This window comes from Coptis chinensis, chromosome 5, assembly GCF_015680905.1.
Source record: "Coptis chinensis isolate HL-2020 chromosome 5, ASM1568090v1, whole genome shotgun sequence".
Taxonomy (NCBI): domain Eukaryota; kingdom Viridiplantae; phylum Streptophyta; class Magnoliopsida; order Ranunculales; family Ranunculaceae; genus Coptis; species Coptis chinensis.
In genome coordinates this window covers 56,824,685-56,847,134 of record NC_141460.1, presented here as the reverse complement: position 1 = coordinate 56,847,134, position 22,450 = coordinate 56,824,685, and the positions used below count along the sequence as shown (strand labels likewise).

General features: G+C 33.8%; 2 pseudogenes; one reads left to right on the top strand and one right to left on the bottom strand.

Annotated features, from left to right (window-relative positions):
* The first annotated feature begins 315 nt into the window (after window positions 1–315).
* Window positions 316–4,437, top strand: LOC147498079 (protein FAR1-RELATED SEQUENCE 5-like; annotated as a pseudogene).
* Window positions 4,438–19,207: 14,770 nt separating this feature from the next.
* LOC147498078 (syntaxin-112 pseudogene) lies at window positions 19,208–21,771 on the bottom strand (annotated as a pseudogene).
* Window positions 21,772–22,450: the final 679 nt, after the last annotated feature.

Genomic DNA, 22,450 nt, shown 5'->3' with positions numbered 1-22,450 from the left:
TTTGAGTATAAAATGTTTGCTTCCTTTTTGTATAATACGATTTTGGGCTTATTATTATTTTTTTCTCATGGCATTGTCATTGGGTCTGTGTATATTTTAGTGAACTTGATAATGGTGGGTTTTAATGTTATAACTTTGTGAATGTGTAGCTTTTCAAGTGGCATAGAAGACATTATGGATGAAGCTACAACTGATGGAGTTTAGGAAATATATATTGAGGGTGGCATCAATGATAACTTTGAAGAAAATATTGCGGTGAACAACGATGATACAAACAATTTTGAGAATGTAAATTTGCATTGTCCATGTGTTAGGATGGAATTTGATTCTCATGATGATGCTTATGAATTTTACAACCGTTACGCTGGTCAAGTTGGATTTAGTGTTCGAAAGAGTTCTACATGTAAATCAAAACCATCAAACGAGTTGATTGGTCGGATATTTTGTTGTTCACTTGAAGGGGCTAGAGATCCTAGATCAAAACCTTTTGAAGAAAGATCAAGAAATAAAGCTGATTCAAGGATGGGTTGTAAGGCAATGATCGCTATCCGAAGAAGAAAAAGCGATGCATGGATCGTTTCTCAGTTTGTTGAAGTGCATAACCACTATACAGTAACTCCAAGCAAGAGATACATGCTAAAATCTCAACGAAAGATAGATCCTACCCAACAGAAAATTGCCAATGACATGCGTGGAGTGGGAATCCGAACAAATCTGATGGTTGACTTCATGGCTAGTGAAGCTGGAGGAATTAGAAACCTTGGCTTCATAAGAAAGGATGCAAGTAACTATTTGTCTTTAAAACGACAAAAGGAGCTCGCGAATGGAGATGCACAAACTTTATTAGATCTTCTGCAACATCAACAGTCAGTGAATCCATCGTTTTACTGCTCAATACAACTTGATTTAGAAGGTCGTATGACAAACTTTTTCTGGACAGATGCTAGGTCAAGGATGGACTACCATTTCTTCGGTGATGTTGTTTCTTTTGATCCTACATATGGGGTAAATAAGTCTGATATGCCATTTGTACCGATAGTAGGGATCAACCACCATGCTCAAATAATATTATTCGGTGGTGCACTACTTTTTTCCGAAACAGAAGAGTCTTTTGTTTGGGTAATGAAGTCATGGATGATGCCAATGAATGACAAGCAACCGAAGGTAATTTTAACCGATCAAGAATCAGCAATTGGAGGGGCTATAAAGCAAGTTTTACTGACCAGCCGACATAGGTTTTGTTTGTGGCATATATGGAAAAATGTCATGTCACACTTGGGTCATGAAATAAATGCACATAAAAATTTTGCTCGTGACTTTCAAAAATGTATGTACGGATATGAGACAGTCGAAGAATTTAAAGCTAAATGGAATGAGATGCTTGTAAATTACAATTTGAAAGAGAACAAGTAGCTAAACAAGTTGTATGAGAAAAGAGAAAAATGGGAGTCGGTTTATATTAGAGGCACTTTTTGTGGAGGAATGTTAACCACCCAACGAAGTGAAAGTATAAATTCTTACTTTGATAAGTATCTTAAGAAAGGTATGTCCTTCTATGAGTTTGTAAAACAATATCAAAGAGCTGTGGTCGATAGACGAGAGGCTGAAAACAGAGAAGATTATGAAACCAATTATCAAAAGCCTGTTTTGAGAGTGTTTATAAAAATTGAGAAACAAGGAACTATACTTTACACAAGATCAGCTTTTGAAAATTTTCAAGAACAGTTATTTGAAGGCCTGTCCTACCACCATAGAAAAGTCGAGGAGAATGAAATTAGATCTGTGTACAATGTGTGGATGGAAGGACATGAGCATGTAGCGTGCACCATCACATTTGAACTTTCTACCCAAAGTGCCAAGTGTAGTTGTCGATTGTTTGATTTTGCAGGTTTTTTATGTAGGCACATTTTGAAGATATTTGTTATTGAAGGTGTTCAGAGCCTTCAAGAATAGTACGTACTAGAGAGATGGACGAAAGAAGCAAAGTTTGGTTCTGTGGTTTCCAGTGAAGATGAAAGCATTCAACATGACTTTGAAGATAGCTCTACAAGTCGATATTGTACAATATGTCGAGAGGGGGTAAATATTGCTTCGAAGGCTTCTCCTTATGGTGAAATATACAATGTGGCAATCAAAGATATGGAAAGAACTTTAAGAGAAGTGGAAGATGCTTTGAAAAACATGGCATTAAATTCTGATCAGGTGCATGGCGAAAGAAGTGGAAGTGAACGTAAAGGTGAAACAAGTGCAACATGTGCTCCTTTAGGTATTCAGAAGCCATTGCTTGATCCTCCAGTTCGTAGGCGTAGAGGGAGACCATCTGGTAAAAGAATAGAGTCATGGGCTGATAAGGGACTAGTGAGAAAGAATAATGATGATATTCACCTTTTTGCCTTTTGCTTTGTTAGAGATTTGAATCTCTTCTTTGGCAAAAGTGCGAATTCAAAGATTTTTCTTATTCACGATCTTCGTGTTCATATAGTTTGGAGTAAGGATTCGAACCAACCTAAATTCTAGGACCACTTACAACTTGGTTTTTACTCTTTTAGGGAACTAGTGAGTAAGTTTAAATATGATTATATTAATACTAAATATTTGGTTTCTTTACTACACAAAAATTAAAAACATTAAGTTACAAAATCATGGAACTAAGACACAATAAAATTTTACTAAAACAAAAGTGGAGAGTTAATTCTCGTCATGTGAAGATTACTTTTGTTATTTGACTTTAGTAAGTGCATTAAAATCTTCCTAGAACTCATAGACAAGTTCTACTAAAAGAAAACTTGATCCCTAACAAATATGACTCATCTCTAAGCTCATACATGCTAGCATGTGGAACCAAGCAATGACTTATCTCTAAGCTCATCACTTGATCCCTAACTAGACTCTACACCAACTATCATTTTGGGATAGGATGTAGGCCTAGTTGTTCTTCCTAAACACTTACTAAACCAAATAACAAGACTTTTCCCTCACATGAGTGTTATTAACTCCCCACAAAGAGAAGGTTTAGCTCATGATCCTTGGGCTAAAACTAAAACAAGTGTGGAATGTAAAAAGATAGAGAGAGAACAAAAAGAAGAAACTATCTATTTATAAACTCACTTGCATGAAGAATTGAGAATTTTTCAAGAGGAACACAAGGTTTCCTCCATTAAAACTATTACAAGCTTTTGTTTCCAAAACCAAAAACTAAATAAAAAACTAAAGCTAAGGAACTAAAATTATACATGGTAAAGGAAAAGAAGTCAAGGGAGTAAATGGATTGTCCCCCCTTGTTTTGTTTTCTTCTCCATTTGAGAGAAATCTCATTTCCTCCCACATGAAACACCAAACCACATTTACTTCATTTTTATCCACCACATTAAAACAAAGTGACAACTTGCCTTTTTGTTTCACTATTAACACCTAATCTAATTAATTACATGCAAGGTGTCAACTTTGCACCAATAATTTAGCATTTTTGTCTTGATATGCTCTATGATTGATGACTCATCAAATCTTGCAGGCCCATATAGTGGGTCCACGTGTAGTCCAGTGGCGGTCCGGTCTTTTGGCAATTTTACAACTTCCCGCCTTTGCGTAGAGTTCATCGCCCTGATTGTCTGAGCAGCTCACTTGTCACATTCGGAGTCCTGGTTCAAGAGGTAAGAGCTTCGAAAGTTTGATGCTTCTGTGCGGATTTGTTGGGCTTTACATGGCTGATTTGGAATAATTCATATATACGTCGTTTCCCGTGCTTTAACGCATGTTTAACCAATATTTTCATGTTTACTGCAAATACCTGCAAAAGTATGAAAATATATTTATTTCATGATTATTAAACACATAATTAACCAAATTTATATGTCTCAATGGGGTTTCATATTACGGTTTTGGGTGCTTATCAAATGACAATCCAAACAAGCCAACTACTCGACAACAGAAGCCCGATAAAAGAGCCAGGTATTTTTTGGCATAATTCCTTGCATTGCTTTATATCTAAATTGCTATATACTTATATGTTTCTTTTTTTTTTTTTTTTTTTTTTTTTTGTCTAGAAGAGTGCAAGCTACAGATAAACATGCTAGCAATGAGATATATTATGAGACACAAATGTATCAAGCTAGAAGTGTTACGGGTCATTCTCTTCATCCATATAATGTGAATCCAACTTATGGGTTTCAACCTCCATTCTTGAATCAGGTTTGTATTCTTATTATATAATGTTATTGTTATAAGGCCAAGTACTTTGACATGGCTTATTTGTTGATTTAATTTTTTTTTTTCTTGTAGGGTTATTTTATGCCTACAGATCAACAATCTCTCCATGGTATGCGTAATCATATACCTTATTATTTTTCCAATGGGATGCACCAATTAGAGCCTCGTCAACTTCATGGAAGTTCGACTACTGACCTTAATAACCTCTTTCAAGTGATTACTTACGCTTAAACTAAATGTTGTTAGCCTCATGTCTATATACTAATCAAATCTTTCATTATCATCCAGGACCCATCTATATGATATCATGATTCCTCGCCTAGTACAGAAATAGAAATGCATGAGGTTGAAGACAACGGCCGCAAGCGTGCAACACGTTTTTTTTGTATTTTTTTGTGAATACAACACAACTGTATTTGAGTCATTGGTGATCAATTTTGAATGAGACATCTAGTTTTGTGAACACATTTTGATGTCTAAATTATGAAGGCTAAATTCTTAAAGTAAATTTTTGTCGAGGAATTTTCATGTTGCTCTGTACACCGTATGTACCGACTTATTGTTGTTTGATTCGTTTTCATTGTCACTACTCCCACTAGAATATTGTGCATCAAAAGAGAACTCAAAATTTTTGTCAACAGGCTTAGCTCTAATTTTCACAGACTTCTGAGCCAGTAAGTGAATCACAGCATCGCTAATTCCACAGATGTCATCAATGAACCACTAATCATCCAGCTTTTAACCATTACAAATTAGCTCTTGATCCTTAGCATTAAAAAAACCTTTCCCCCTTTTTTGCAATCTGTTCCTTAACATACCCAACATTCCTATTCCTTTCAATATGAAACTCATACTCTTTCCCACAAGTAGTCTTAACAGTGATCCTCTGAAGGTTAGACCGGCCGTAAGACCAAATGTATGACATTCTCATCTCCGACACCATAGTCCCGAACACAAGAATCATTTCGTGCAAGCTCTCAACCTCCATAAACCAACTTCTACTTCCTAACAACAAACACTTTTACATGTCTGGATCTGAAGCTTCACAAAAGCAATCGAATGAATCAGACTCCAATACATGCATTGGAATCGTAGAGCCACCCACCATAAGATAAATCAATACCAATTTGTTTGATCCCAATGTAGCTCGCATACAACCCAGGAGTAACAGATTCATCAAGAACCCGAACAGCCTCACTCGCCGTAGACATCTCTGACCAATAATTTAGAAGAAGCAAACAGACCATTAGAAACAATGTAACAAATACGTAATGACTATCAAGAATTAAGTGTAAAAGTTCCTTCAAAAAGTTTGGCAGACACAAAAACACACACATCCTCAAAGTAAATCATGCTATCAAAAAAAAAAATAAAAGATGAACACAATTTAGAAGAAGCAAACATTTTTTTTTTGTTTGTTTGTTTGTTTGTTTGTTTTTTTTTTTTTTTTTTTTTAGAAGTTGGAAATAGAATAATATAGAATAATAAAGGTAAGAGTAGAGTACAAATCATTGAAGGGTTTTGGTAGATTTGAACCACCATCTCTTGAGATATATTAGAGATTTATTCTCCATCTCAAGTGCTCTACCTTTTGAACTAAAAACCCATATATATATATAAGAGGAGGAAAATAAATTGCAAAGATTTTATAGTTGTAAAAATATTGTAAGAATTAATGACCCTTACGTGGCGAAGTGGGTGAGAAGAAGACGATCAGATAAGTGGCGAAGGGTTTTACTGTTTCAGAGTTGAGACAGAGTTTTAGTTCGTTGGGGCTTTTTTTTTTTTTTTAACTGTTGACTTTCTCTCGGTTAATATTTTATTTTTTGGGCTTGGTCTTTTTTCTCAAGATGTATTAGTATCCTACGATGTCCACCAAACGTCCTTATGAGGATATCCCTAGGATAGCCGGGCTCTTTAGTTTATACTAGATTTTTGGACTCGTTCAACGAACGGGGACCGTTTCTATATATTTTTTTTTCATTTTATTATTATGTATCAAAAATTTTATTTCCAAACTATATTGAAACTCATACAGTAAATTAATTGATCAAAGTTCCCAGTGCCAATAATTTGTTATGGCTATTAAACAAAGTTACAAACATAAAGTGCTGAGCAAAATCCATTAAAAAGTAAAAATTTGCACTGTTGGTCATTAGTGTGGAGAAGACTAGTACGAAAGAGCTCCACTGGCATTTCCTTATAGCACTTGATGCTTCTAACCCCAATAACTGCAACATTTGGATCCACTAAAGAAAATAATTAATTATACTTCTTTGCTTCCACTTATACTTGTAAACGATATATTAAAATGAGATTTTCATATATGAGAAGTCACAATTGGTTTTAATCTAAAAATTCAATCTAAGTTTGTTTTTCCTTTATTCCAAAAAAACTACAAAAGAGAACCAACCTTAGAATACTCATTTTTTACTATTTAACCTAAGAATACTCATATCGTCAAATAAAATTAAGTACAAAACAAAATTTTGTTGAAATCTTACATGTAGCTAGTAGAGTTTATGCATCAAAATCGATTAAACAAAGATATGGAAAGAAAACCCGATAAAGAAAGCAATTAATTATACTTTTTTTTTGCTTCCACTTATATTCGGACCCGACATTAAAATGATATTTTCACAAATGAGAAGCCGCAATCGATTTTAATCTAGGCTGGGTAATCGAAACGTTCATTTTTCCCTTACTTAAAAAAAAAAAAAAGAGAACAATTGTGTATGTCTCGAGCGTTCAAAGCCAGCATATGAGAAGAATAAAGACGGAGATATTCAATATCATCAAAAGATGGTTGTATATAATGGAGGTGAACAAAGGATTTTTCGTGGGTTTTTCCCATGGAGAAGTTTTGGGGGTTTCTATCTCATTAAGGCTATCCCCATTATCATTCCCAAGCAAACCCACCACAAGGTCCAACTCGAGGTGCTGCAACATCTCTTTCATCATAGTGGGACATGATAATTGTGCCTAAAGAAAACATCATAAACAACTTGAAGAGTGCAACCTACAACCTCAAAAAATTGTATTTTATTTGGCTATGATACTACTATAAACAACCATTTGCTTGTACATGAATTTCTTCCAACTCACCATAATCCAACTTCTAGTAGGGACTGTGTGAAGCAGGTACTGAAATTCCTCTAAATTGGTAAAAGTCCCAGGTAATACTTCAAGTGAGCTAACGGAGTAGCCATAGAGGACCAAATAGAAAATTAGAGTAACATTAAATGTTCTATAACTCATGCCTTTGACCTCATCATTTCTAAATTGGGTTTCATCAGCTAAAAAAAAAAAGCTACTATAATTTCTATATAGTTACACTAAAATTATGCAAAACAATCGAACTCGAGTATTTCATTCAACTCTACATATAAATGAATATTACAAACAAAACTACACTTTTGCAAACCAAAAAATACTAAACAAATTATTAATTACCATGATATACTTGAGATGAGTGGTAGCAATTTCTTCTTAGTCTCATTAGCATAAAACAACTCAAGTTTATTTACCATATCCACACCGTTTTTCAACATTTCCTACAAAACACAATCCCTAAAATTTAACCCAGATCCCAAATCCTAGAAAATAAAAAACTAGCAAAATAATAAAATAATACAATATCACTACCGTATCGAAAGTGGAATTAGATGCCATGGTATAATTGCATCTAAAAAAACTTAAAGACCCAAATTTTAAACAATTTCGTTCATGTGAATAAGATTACCATTCTTTATAATTCATTGTACTTTTTAATGGCAATGAGTTTCTCCATGATACTCAAAACCAACAGTAATCGACTTTTTTTATTTAATTAAACATACTCAAAAATAAATAATCAAGATGAAGCCACAATGATACAACCATGTACCATGGTTGATGAATGATCGGAAATGTTTCATCTTAATTTACAATTTCAATAAATTATCATTGATACCCTTTAATAGTTGCAACCTATGAAATTTCTTACTCTTGCAATCAAGAAAGCTTTTCTTGAGTTAACACTCTCAAGTAGTCCATCTCACATAATTATAATTAGTCCAACACTATCTAATTCTCCTTCGAAAGGATTTCATATAATCTTATATATTTGTATTTCTTAATTTTGGTGAACATTGTCTACACTGCACTAAGACTTTTTTTTTCTTTTTTTATATGATTAGTGTCCCACTTTGCAACTTTTGAATGCCAAGACCAAGAGACACCTGCCCATCCATCTCATTTTCTCAAATAGACTCAGTCCACCATTCAACCGAACAACTTTGGTATCAACAATTTTCTTTAATAATGCCAAATTCAAGACCCATTTATTACATCTCAAGTATTGCTTCTAGCAACAGAGTTGCATGTGACAATTTCAATATCTATCATTTGTAAAGAAAACTTCATATAATCCAAGAATAATATATTCTAAGATTTACGCAATCTAATGTCATCACTCTTTAACACTGTATATTGGCTTGTGCGTATAAGATTTATCTCAAAAATGAAAATTACTACAGAGTGTTATCACTCTCTATCATAGGCCAATAATTGTTGTATCGATTCTCTATCAAAATCTCTACATATTCAAGAAAGGAGGGGTGATAGGTAGGTGGAGAGGTGACTCATTTCAGCTACAATTCTCATTCTGAAGCCAATGCAACATGAAATGGATTGATGGTATCGCGTTAGATTGTAGCAGCTCCATAGACGATCTTCTTTCTTCTTTATATCTTGGATAAATCTCTAATTAAGAGTCTGAACCTATATCCCTTGCTAAGACATATCCTCATATGTTCTAGATTCCAAGTAGTTATACTGGATCCTTGAGCACTAACCTCCCACTCAATCACATTTCAAGAAAATAGGTACATCTGAAGTTTTTTTTTGGGTCCTCTTTCATTCGATATCTCCAATTCATTCCCCATAAATAAAGTTCTTAAATTCCTAGAAAAAAACATACATTCAATTAAGAGGAAGCATGATGTTATCACAACACCATATATAAAGGTTCAATGACATTTAGACATAAGACATCAAAAGATCATGACTGACATAAGATGTAGAGACTACACTACAACAGTTGAAGTAAATTGAGCCATTTTATGTTTGTTCCATAGATATCATCCCTAAGTTAAAATGATGTTTATGAGATTCAAAACCTTTAGAAGAAAAGGAAAAAGTAAAGTGTTTAAATCCACCTCAAACACGTTCAAAGAATTATCTAATGATCCCAATTGCTATTTATACACTGAAAATGGCATACCTCATCAAAGTAGATTACCATTAGAAGATGAAAAGATTAATCGAGAAACCACTAAATTAAATTCATAGAGAATAAGGGCATAACTCAAGTTGAGAACTATAACTAAATGCATTTGGAAGAAGCCACCTGGCTTTAAACTAGTAATCAACGTTGATGGATCTGTACACGGAGGTAGAAGAGGCTTTGGAGGGCTTATAAGAGATCATTGTGGCACTGTCTTATTGGCTTACACCAGTAGGGATGACAATATGTCTGTGCTAACTCAGGGGCTAAATGCAATCAAATATGGATTGCTGGGATGTGATCATCTTTATATTAAGATGATATATGATGACAGCCTAATGAAATGCACCACCAAATGCATATCAAGTGGGCAGACACTTTAAGAAACTCATTATAAGTTTCAAGTGGTTCATAACATACTTGGTATCATGCCTACTCGCTCGCGTTGCTTCTATGTATTCCCTTCAAAACCTCCTGCATCAAAAAAGAATCACGATGTATATATTATTGGTGTGTAAACCAACTCATAATTTAAATGACATAGCTTTTAGTGAAGCTCCAATCCCTTTAACAAAATCAAACACTGTGCAGATGATGTTGTTGTCCCTCCATTGCACCCAATGGCAATATAAAAAACCAATGGTCTAGGAAAACCAAAAGACTCGGTTCAGCCCCACAATAACTCGATTCGAATAAGATCCATTTCATTCCTATCCAAGGCCATTTTAGAGTTGACCTCAGATCAAAATTGTATCAAGCTTAACCTATTGTAGATATGAGGACTTTGTTCCAACCCATGTTTAGGTAGCACCAAGATTGGCTACAGAGGCATGGCCAAAGTATAATTGGAAGATAGCTCTTATTAATTACGCCTTCAGGGTCCTTATCCATGAGGTTACGACAGTGGCTCCTTAATTGACTTAGAAGTTATTCTCGGGCATGCTTAAAAAAAGGCTTATAATTCACCCCAACCCTATCCCTTGGAAAGAAAAAGGTAGCACCGAAGAGAAATATTTTTCTAATTCCAACTCCATGTAATTAGCAAAATAATCAATGTCCTAGAGTACACAACCTTTAACTTATGTCAATCCAGTTCAAAACTTATGTGGGCCTAATAGGAATATAAAGATGGCAATGCACAAAGTTCTTTGATATGTGCTAAAAATAGAAGAAACCATATCTGAGAGTCATCCATCAGACCCCAAAAAATAGGGTAGGGGTTCTTAATGGAAAATGCATGTTCATATATATTATCATTAATCTATAAGATTAGTAGATTATCTCTATATACTATCATCAAAAAATCAAGTTTTATATTATATGAGACATGTTATATAACATCGTCCATTGGTCTTCATCTATTACCACCCTTTACGCACGTTCATATACACTCACTCCCCAATTTCCTAAGACTAAGACAGCCCAACCATTCCCATATTAAACTTTAAGTAAACATATAGCAGCAAGCTAGTAACTATGTAGTAATTAATTAGAAAAAAAAATTAATAGATAATCCGTGTTGCATATCAAAAGAAATAGGAATGCATGCAGTTCAATCGCAAGCTTATATATATATATATATATAAACAACTCGGAACCTAGCAATGCAAAGATATATTATCTACAAAAATGTTGCATGTAATGGATTGAGTAATCATGAAGAAAAAAAAAATAGTCATGAAGAAGAAAGAAAAGAAAGGCATAACATTATAGGAGGCATGAATATCTTATGAAAAAGAGTTGAGGTTTAGTTGTGTAGCTTGCAAGGAAAAACAGACCATGAATAAAAATATCCACCTCTTGAACTAATGCATAAGGTTTCATTGACTGATAAAACAAATTTTCCATATAATAATTCCGTTTTTTGCAAGGACCAAATCTCCAAAGCACAAAAAAACTAAAACACACAAAAAAATTTTATGTCATGAATGAGATATCATCAAATATAATCGTATAATAGCTCAAAATGGAACAATCCGAACTTAACTATTGAAGGAAAAAATGTTGAGTATTATTATTGAAAGGATTAATTTTCCTCTTACCAAGATGGGATCCTCAGCTTTGCCATGAGTTCAAGCTAACTCCACAATTTGGTCATTAGGTCTAGACTCTGTAAACCAAATCGATTGCAATGGTGGAAAAATTCTTTAGACAAATTACCAATCTTATCCAAATTGCACATACAGGCATAAACAATATACAAAGTAATAGCCTAAAAAGTAGAGAAAACTTGAATGTGATGATTGGCCACCATTGAAAATGACCCAAAGAGCACCGCCCCAAGCAAGAAGTGGAGAAACTCGATATGAGAAAGTGGTGGAAACTTTTAGTGAAATACCCATTGTATCCATCTTAAAGGAACAAATAATCACTAATACAGTAAATTTGTCAGCCTTGTAAGTAACTTGAGCTCAGTATTCAGTTTGCAGTTATAATCCGACTTGGGCATCTATGTTTTATAAGATGCAATTGATATTTGCAAAGTGATAAGTTAAAATAAAAAAGAATTTGAGCTACAATAAATTCAAGGTATGTCACTACATATCCTATACCTATATATATGTTGAAGCTTTTTGAATGATTTTTGTTAACCGGTGTGCCATATCATGTGGAGACGGGTGTATCAAGTAGAAATTATATAAAAGCAAAACAAATTGGAAAAAAGGGCAATCAACATACCTGTTTGCCATAATGCAAGCACGAAGGGGAGTTCAAAGGAGATTTAAGGCATCACCATTTCCAGTTACTGTAGATAAAAAAAAGAAAATATAAAAAGACAACCTAACAATGTTAAAAGTTCAAATCAGTTTTAGTTTTATTATGAAAATGGGTTTAAGGACACGCCTTCAATAACTATTAAGGCCTTTGGTGATAATTAAAGTAGGCAAAACACATATATAAGTTTTATATTCAAACTTTAGCATATCAAACACGCAGGCAGTGTACTCAATGGTGTCAGAATCATATGCACTTCCATCACCTAACACAACTTGCAGTGGCACTCAAGAAATGTTACTCTTAAGTATTTCAGATGATATAGCAAGCAAAAACTAATCTCATATTTAATACTATACATCTATGTTTAATTGATCAATGATACATGAAACCCTGGGAAAACTTAACATAACATGGAAATACAAAGAATATAAAAAAAACCAAATAAAATTGAAGAATGGAAATTAAACCCAAATCCATTAATTGATAACTATCTAATACCTAGTATTGATTGGGTATGAGATTGGCATATATCAAAAGTTCTATTGACCTAAAGATAGGCAGTGGGATAAAAAAAAAACTCTATTGATCAGTTAAAAAGAAAGAAATTGCATCAACTATAATATTCTCCTTCTCACTAAAATTCTTGTGGGGTGTAATCTACAGCAAGCTTGAAGATTGCAACGAAACTTAAATGAGAAAATACATGATAGTTTTAAAGTACTACATGGAAAAGGCATAGAGAGGCCTAACAAATTTGATGTAGTACTTTGTATTATTTTCAGCGTGTATTATTTTCAGCGTGCATCTCTAGCTTCAGAAGGTTCTCTCTTTCCCCATATTTTGCAAGACAACACATAGGATTTAATTGACATACCAAAGTAATGAATTAATTATTTAAATCACTACATCAACGTAAACCCCAAACAAAGGAAGAAGAAAACAAAGAAAAAATTGAAGAAACTTGAACTAAAACAAATCAGTAAGTCAAATATCAAATTTAATTGGAGAAAAGGGGTTAGAAAACAACTTACATGGGGGCAACCCACGATGCATTCTTCTGAAATTTCAAATAGCCCTAAGCCTATTTAGTGGTTAATGAGAATTTTTGTAAGTTTTGTTTTCAAGCCACACCACTCTTTTGAGGCCAAGGTTTTTCCATTTTTTGTTCAAACAGTTATTTTTTAGTAGAAAATGACGTGGTGATAAAGAAGAAATATCATACACAAAAATAGCTTTGAGAACCGGTTTTCAATCCCGGTAATTATATCGAACTACTGTTACTGAGTTAGAAATAGTAGAAACTACACAATCACATATGTTACAAAATCTTCTTTTTTCCCTATAAGTTGTCAATGTGTAGGTGAACTTATTTATACCATGGTTTGAAATTGCCATACCGGCCTATACCCAAAAAGTTTTCCTTTCTCTATGGTGGTTGTATAGTTTGTCACATAATTGTGTAGAGCACTAATTTAAATCCCCTACATTCTCTCTCACTGGTAGTTGTTTTGGTTCTAAACTAACACGATTAATCAGGAACCCTTGAAAAAAAACTTTTCAACATCACTGCCATACCCAATTTTCTATCTGTATACGTACCGTAAGTGTTTCAATAAAGTAAAGGAGTAATTGAAAGGTTGAAAAGTGGTTTAACATAGTTAATCATAATTCATATTGAAATAAGACATGCTATCATCTAAATAAGTCATGTTATCACCGAAGCACACCTCACTTATTTTAGTAAAATATATATAGATACCTTGGTTTCATTCACAATTTGAGCTTGAAGTTGCACCTTCACAATTTTCCAAACTGAACCAACAAATGAGATATCCATTTCATTTAGCAGTCATGGCTGATCAATAATAGAGTAGAGAAACCAAAAAGAATTATGAAGTCACTAAAAGTTATAATTATAAAGTCAATAAGAAGTTTTATAAATTGAGCATTCTATTATCTTCTTTTGAACAAAGAAACTGGAGAGAGAACAGTTGACAAAATAAACAACTAACCAAATCAACTAAAATCAGCAGCCACTAAAGAAGAGTGCCCTAAATCAACTGACCTTGTATGAGTTTCAATAATGATTTGTTACTAAAGATGTGGTAAAAATTGAAAACCCCAAAAATTGGATTGCAACTTTCGAAAGTATTAAGTTTCCGCAATTATTAAATATTTAAATACACACTAAACAAACAAACATTTAAACATGGGCTTGCACTTAATTTCTCAATGTTCAGTTACAAAATTCTGGATAAGCTCCCAGGTCTTCCTAAAGCAATGAACATAATCATACCAATATAACTAAAATCTATAATGAGCCTAATTACCATGAACAATGTTCCTATATGCTTCATTGTTTAGTCGTGAATTTGCAATCTTATAGTTTTACATCGTAATACATTTAGCAATAGACGATACAATCAAGTAATGAAAAGGAAATTGATCTATTAGGTAAAATATTTATCAAGCTTTACTCATTAAAATGCATATCCTTGTAAACGACTCTGTCAACTTCATCTTCTACAGTCCTAACACCGCACACTATATGCTGAATATCTTGATTAACCGTCAATAGTTACTTAATTTTCATAAACCATTTGATTAATCTTACACTCCAGGAAAAAAAACGTAGGTTAATGGTCACTACAATTGAAGGCACCTTCATATTTCAGTACGTATTGTTTTCATATATCTTACATGCTAATTAAATTAACTCTTAGAATACCTTAGATATCCAGGATGTCTTGATTTTGAGACTATTCAAACAAATTGTGGCTACTGGCAAACGATAGCTGATGAAAAGGAAGAGGAAAAAGTGAAAAACCAAACAAATAGCAAGGAAAAAAATACTATTTATGGATCATCACACATGATGGAAGAAAGAAAAAGAGGTGCAGCTATTAGGCTTATCATTTTTTTCAATTCTATGTTTTTATTTGTTCGTGGCGAACTCTTTGTAGGTTTAGGTAAACTTCTAATTTAGTCTCCAATTTTTTTCGTAATTGGCAAACTGACGTGGACGTACACTCTAATATCACTCAAAAGGATTATGTATAGAAAGTTCCATTATCTCATACTATCATATTAGTAAACTAATTCAATCATTAGATATACAACAATGAGCTGAATCTAACAATGAGTTGAAGCTAACGTTAAGTAAATTGCAAAAGTGTTATTTATTCACATGGATGCAAGAAGTAAGCCTAACAAACACTTGCTGAAATTAACAATAAATCCATTTTATAACACATCAGCTCAGGTTTGTAAAAAAGTTGCACACACAACAAAAAAACAAAAACTGGTTTCTTTTCTCGCAAGAAACAATACACAAAGAGAAAATATAGTGTATACCTCTTGGAAAATGGATTTCACGAATAGTGATGACTAATGATGGAGTTGCCAGAGGTCAATTTTGAGCGAATCGTCAAGTGAGTCTCATCAATTCTTTAATCAGGAAAATCACAACACATACAACAGAATTGATTATTTCCTTCTTGATACGGGGAGGAACGACAATACTTCTCCGTCTTGTCCACTCATTACCATCCTGTCCATTTTTAAGTGAACAACCACCCACCAGAAGCAACCAATACTTATCTACATCCTCATTTAGGCTCCATCTACTACACCATCCTATTGGATTCCGCCTTTACCAATTACCACCACCACCTCCTTGCGGTCAGCTTTGATTCCTTTTACAGCACCACCAGTGACCCTGATATCATAATTGTGATATGGTTGATACCATTAGACCCAAACCACCATACGTCTTCCACGACAATATATGTTTTTGAGCATCGTACAATTATTCCCCATAAAAATTTATTAGAGCTTTTGCATAACCTCTACAAAACCTTTCTTAAAAGATTTCTTGCAGTCCGAACATTTTTAGACCAAATTCATCGTTGTTCTATTTCCCTAATAGGTCCTCTCCCTTTTTCCTTTTAAGAAATAAATGGATCATCTACTGATTTCAAGAGATCACTCAATTCTCTTCTTTTTTCTTATTATTATTGATAAAACTAAATTTCCATTAATGAAGTGTAGAGTGACAAAGATAGTCACATTACAATGCCTAGACCAAATTACAAAGACACAATCAAGAGAAAGACAATATTGTCCTGTCTCACCATGAGATCGTAAAAAACATAAGCCCCTTAAACTATTAACATGAGATACCTATGCCCACATTAAAACCTTCACATTACAAATTACATTTTCAACAGTAGACACTGTCTTCAAAAATGTCCACACGAAGTAAAGATTACTCTCCCGATGAATTCCTTTTTGCTAGACATTTACTACCCCCCCTCTTCCATGATTCCATCATACTTGACGATATAAATCAGGGGGATAATATAAATCTCTACGTACACACAACCCAATTTTATTTTATTTTTTGTTCGACTCTTTCTATCCCTCTTCCATATGACTTGTCCCGTAGATCAATCATAGCCAAAGAGTTTAAGCTAAGGAAACATAATCTGATTTCACCCAACATAGAATTAAGTTGTTTTTTTTCCATCGGGTAAATTCCTCTCGTTGTTCAAATGCTCACGGTCTTTAAAAAAATTATTATACCATCACATACTAATATTTCCATATGACTCAACTGAGCAGGAAGCTAATATTTCCATTCATGTGATTTCTCCCAAAGTTTGACCTCAGCAATGCCCATAACTCCATTTGGAAATCACTTCACTAAAGATCATATTATGAAAGGTTACACCAGCCTTTCCTGAGTAAGCCAACAGACTCTACCAAGCATTGGTAGACAATGACTCCTCCAATCTAAGTTTTCATTTAGACAAAATTACCTGGTAGATAATGCCAGAAATAGTCCCAACCAACTATAATTTCAAAAATACCATCACATATTATTAAAATTTAACTAATTCAATACCATCACATATTATTAAAATTTAACTAATTCAATGGTATGTTTGATACATGGAATTTTACAACAAAATTTAGAGTTAATCTAAGAGGCGATGGGAGAAAAAAGGGTGTTTCTTCTCAAAAAAAGTATGTAGCAGTACACAATGGGAAAAAGAAAGCCAGTGATGATGAGACATACCTGAACTTGGTAAAAGATCAGTAGTGAATAGAAGGATTGAGTGAATATCCATAGATTAAGCCATTGGAGAAGAAGAACTTAAAGTGCCGTTGGTGACCAAGTAAGAAGGTTTGTGTGGGTTTTAGATTTTTTTAGGATTTTCCGTTGCCCAATCCATGCTTCCAAAAATAAAGATGAGTTATTTTTCATTTGTTTTGTGGAGACAGAGTGAATGAGAGACGTAAGAAGAAGTTAAGAATTGATATTGATACATTGCCGAGAAATATATCGATTGTTATTTTGTTTGATATTTGAACTTTCAATTGATTTTTTGGACTTGAGGGAGGTGTTTCTAATTGTGACTACAATGAAGGAGAAATAAACAAATGCGGGGAGGTGTTTCTAATTATTAGGACCTCCTCTTTTTTAAGAACCACTAATATTGCTTGGGTTGGAAAATAGAGGGCGATATGGTGAGGAGAGAGAATATGCGCGAGCTTTTATATATATATATATATATATATATTGCAATTAAAGAAGGCAGTGGCTAACTGGCTAGTACAATGAATAAAAGTGAATCAAAACAATGAAAAGTCTGAGAAAACAAAGAATAAAAAAGATATATAATAATTAAAAAAAAGTGAGGTATTTAAATTAGAACAGATAAAGAACGTATTATTAATAGTTAATGCAGACTGATGCTATTAAGAAGAATATAGAGAGCATACATTTGATTAGATTGAATTTCCATGGATGCAGAGATGAACTGACGAGGTTCTGCAGACCTTTTCGCCCATAGTGAGTAAAGCAGAGCTTGAGAAAGTCAGAGAACCATAAAAATTAAGAAGAGTGGAGCAGGAATCCCTTTTCCCATTACTAATTGTGAAACTCAAAACATTAAGCCTAATTGCTCAATCAAGTTTGAAACACTCGAATCAATTATTCCTATGGGAAGGTTTCCCTAGACTTGTACTATAATTATGTGGAAACCTTACAGAGGCATTAGAGCAAGATGGAATGTAAATGGAGATTTGTTTGGTCAACAATATTTTGGAATATTTTATTAGTCATTATTACAATTACCATGACTACAATAAAATTACCAATGCATTCTATAATGCATTCTTATGCACCTATAATGTTGATCATGAGCTAGTTTCTGAAGGGTGAAAATGCATATTGTATACTTACCAATGCATACTTGTATAAGTGCTACTATGCTTGGTGTGTGTAAACCCACTCATAATGCAATTAAACACCCAAATATAAATAATTAATGCCATGAAACTACAATATTTTTTACCTCAAAACATTTTGTCATCTAACAGATTAAGACGTGTCTATTCAACAATCATCATGACTATAAAGTATTCAATCTCGAATTTACAAAACTGTCAAACCCATTTCACATGAAAACTATAAACCCATTTCATTGCATCATGATCAATAGGTATAAATCCAAATTGGACACAGCCCATATCCTAATTTTTGTTACGCAACAGATTTATGGATTATGTAAATTTTTTTAAGAAAAATATTCAGGGAATTGAAAAGATATCATAGAGATAATAAGTAAACCCTGTAAAGTTTAGTACAACAGAGACCCAAAATATTTAAGTCAACAAAAATTGTGGAAATTCTACTCGTATTATACCCCCAATAAATCATATTATATCAAAAGAAGGCCTATCTTGGCTATCTCTAAGTATTGAAATAGTTAACTAGTTCTGTTAGAACTGTACCTAAGTCCATAGACAAAAAAACAATAAAGCTATGCTCCCCCATCCATCTCACCTAAAGCAAATTACTGCAAACTGAAGCCTCCATCAACAGAAATGCCACTACGCCAATTAACATAGATGCAGAGTTAATGGTTCCTCAGTCGGTCAAGTAGCAGTCTTAATAATGCATATCAAAAGCGGGATAGCCACAAGACAGCAAATCAAATCCGGCCAAGATTACACCAAATACCCTCCTTTCTTCTTCATAGCATTAGCGTAAATAAGCATATTAGTACCACCAGCGATGTACACTCTAGCATTGGGTACATTGAGTTCAATGTCATCCATTTGTTCACCTTGTGTATCAACCAAAGATTGCCATATCAAGGAAAACTTGGTGTAACTCGGTTAAACTCCTTAATCGCTTCCTGCCTCTCCAAATTCTCTAAATCCAATTGCATGACCGCCAAACACCTTAACTTGTCCATTCACAGATACCAACTTATCAATCTCTTCATCGGTTGCTACTTTACCGGTAGCATTATAATACCTCCTCTTCAGACCTTCTTTATGTTCTGTAACAATTCGGTTTCTCAATGCCTGAAAATCATTCATCATGTCTCTTAGTTTAATTCTTGGACCATTTGTAACCGACATCCGTGTCCAACCAAAAGGACTACCTTCACTATAGTAATAATTTGTTTCTTCATTGTAAAATGTTTATGCTTTGGTTTGGAATTTGTTACTTTAGTAATCCCCTATATATTCATGTCTTACATTCAACAGATGGGAACGAAAGCAAAGACCATAATCCTCCCACTTGAGCTCATTTGCCATTTCAAACGTTTTGAATTTAGTGATGCTCAAGAGTATCACCTATGGCAGAATCGCCAACTCAAGATTCTTGAAGCTGGTCTTGTCCGATACCCTTCCATTCTATTAGATAAGTAAATCCTTACGCTATCCGGCTTCGTGAAATAGTTCATGGAAGTGAGATGAAGTTCATTGATACTGGAAAGAACTCTGAAATTATGTGAACTTTATGCAATTGCGTCATATCTTTATCATGGAGAACTGCTAATGGAACTACTGCAGACGTCTGTCATTGGGCAGATGGGTTTTCCCTCAATATCAACCTGTATGTCTGTCTCCTATGCTCAGTGTTCGACCATAAAGATGAGACTTTAGTTCTTGATGAGATTGCTGAGTTATTAGAGCTCATGAAGAAGACATGGTCAACACTACATTAGACTGGTCAAGATATTCCAATCTTACTTTAATGATCTTCGCCTTGCGAAGGACAGTAACCATATTATAATCCATTCGATCTCTTAACCGTCGAAGGATTTTGGCACTGTGTGTCGATTTCGTCTCTTCGTTTAATTCTTGAAGATCAAGAAGTAGAGTGGAAATCGCTTCCATCTGTTTTATTGCACTGACTTCTTCAAAGAATTGAGTAAGGTTCTACCAAAAGCGCAAGACTGGTTGCTGCAATAGAATAGAATGCTAAACAAAAAAAAAACTACATATTCTTTAGACTGAATTAGATTGGGGGAAAATCAAAAAATAAAATTTTAGATTTGAGGTTTTCTTTTAAACAGGATAGAAAGAAAAAAGACTGTGGGATGGGGTTGAGTACGATAATAGGTTTTTGGGAATATGTATAAAGTTTATTTAATTTGTTATTTGTTTTTTTTTTTTTTTTTTTTATTTTGAGAAGTCTATAGAAAATTAAGAATAGATTAGGGAGATTTAAACAAATCTGGGGAGGTGTCACTAATTATGATTCCATCCGATTTTCTAGAAGTCAATCATATTGTTCGGGGTGCAAAATAGAGTGGCATGGTGAGGAGAGAGAATGTGCGCGAGCTTTTATATATATATATATATATATATATTAATCAAGAAATTGGGCTTAACACCCAATTTTAGAGAAAATGAAGTCTAGAGGACACGGTTTTTGGTGAGTAACTCACAAGGACAAATTCTAATAATTAGTAACTCATGAACCCACGATTTCAAATTTAGTAACCCTTAAGGACAAAATAAGTTGGCCCGACCATTTTACTTTTTTTAAATGTCAGTTATACTCTTTTGTGAAAATAACCCTCAAGGACAAATGGCCCGAATTTAAAATAAATATTTTCCAATTTTACCCTTTCTGTCATTTTACTATGAACAATGAGTGTTCATACCTTCTGCTGGTGTATGAACAATGATTGTTCATATCCAAATAGGTGAATGTACCTTATACAATATATTGATGTATGAACATTGAATGTTCACACCCAAAGGACTATGAACATTGAATGTTCATACCAATGTTCATACCCAAAGACTATGAACATTGAATGTTCATACCGAAAGGACCAAGGACTATGAACATCGAATATTCATACCCAAAGGACTATGAACATTGAATGTTCATACTCAATCAATGTTCATACCCAAGGACTATGAACATTGAATGTTCATATCCAAGGACTATGAACATCGAATGTTCATACCTAAAAGACTATGAACATTGAATGTTCATACCCAATCAATATTCATACCCAAGGACTGTGAACATGTTCATACCCAAAGGACTATGAATATTGAATGTTCACTATGAACATCGAATGTTCATACCCAAAAGACTATGAACATTGTTCATACCCAATCAATATTCATATCCAAGGACTGTGAACATTGAATGTTCATACCCAAAGGAATATGAACATTGAATGTTCACTATGAACATTGAATGTTCATACCCAATCAATATTTATAACAAAGGACTGTGAACATTCAATGTTCATACTAAATACACCAGGTCGTTTCGTCTGGGCCGAGCCATTAATTATTTCGCGTCAGGGGTATACTTGACATTTCATCTACCCGATCCGTTTTTTATTTCGCATCAAGGGTATACTTGAACTTTCATCTACCCGGTCCTTGTAAGTTGCGAAAAAAAAAGTGTCCTTGAGAGTTACTTTTTCGGCATTTTTGTCCTTGAGAATCACTCCCTTTAGATTAATTAGATATGCAACTTCCTTTTGCAAGATTAGGATCGGAGCTATAAATGACTCGACAGTGGCAAGTATATATCAATATTCAATACCACTTGTTGATTTGGTACCTTTGAATTTTGATATCTTATTAATCTTTTCATCAACGACTAAATCCTTGTCATCATCAAAGTGATAATGCAGCTCCTCTTCAATGAGCACGACATTTAACACAGGAATCAAATTCCAATTGACAGACGAACTTGAAAATTAGTGAAGGATAATTTTTGTCTTGAACATTGAACTCTTAGAGGTTAGAAAAGTCGAATGCGGGTATTGCCCCAGTTAATTGATTATTTTTGGCACCAAAAGATACAAGACTTGATATTGGTGGCAATTCAGCAGAAAAAATTGTCATTGGATATATCAATCCTTTTCAAATGATCTTACATAATAGCGGAAAGGGAACACTGCCAACCAGCCTGTTACT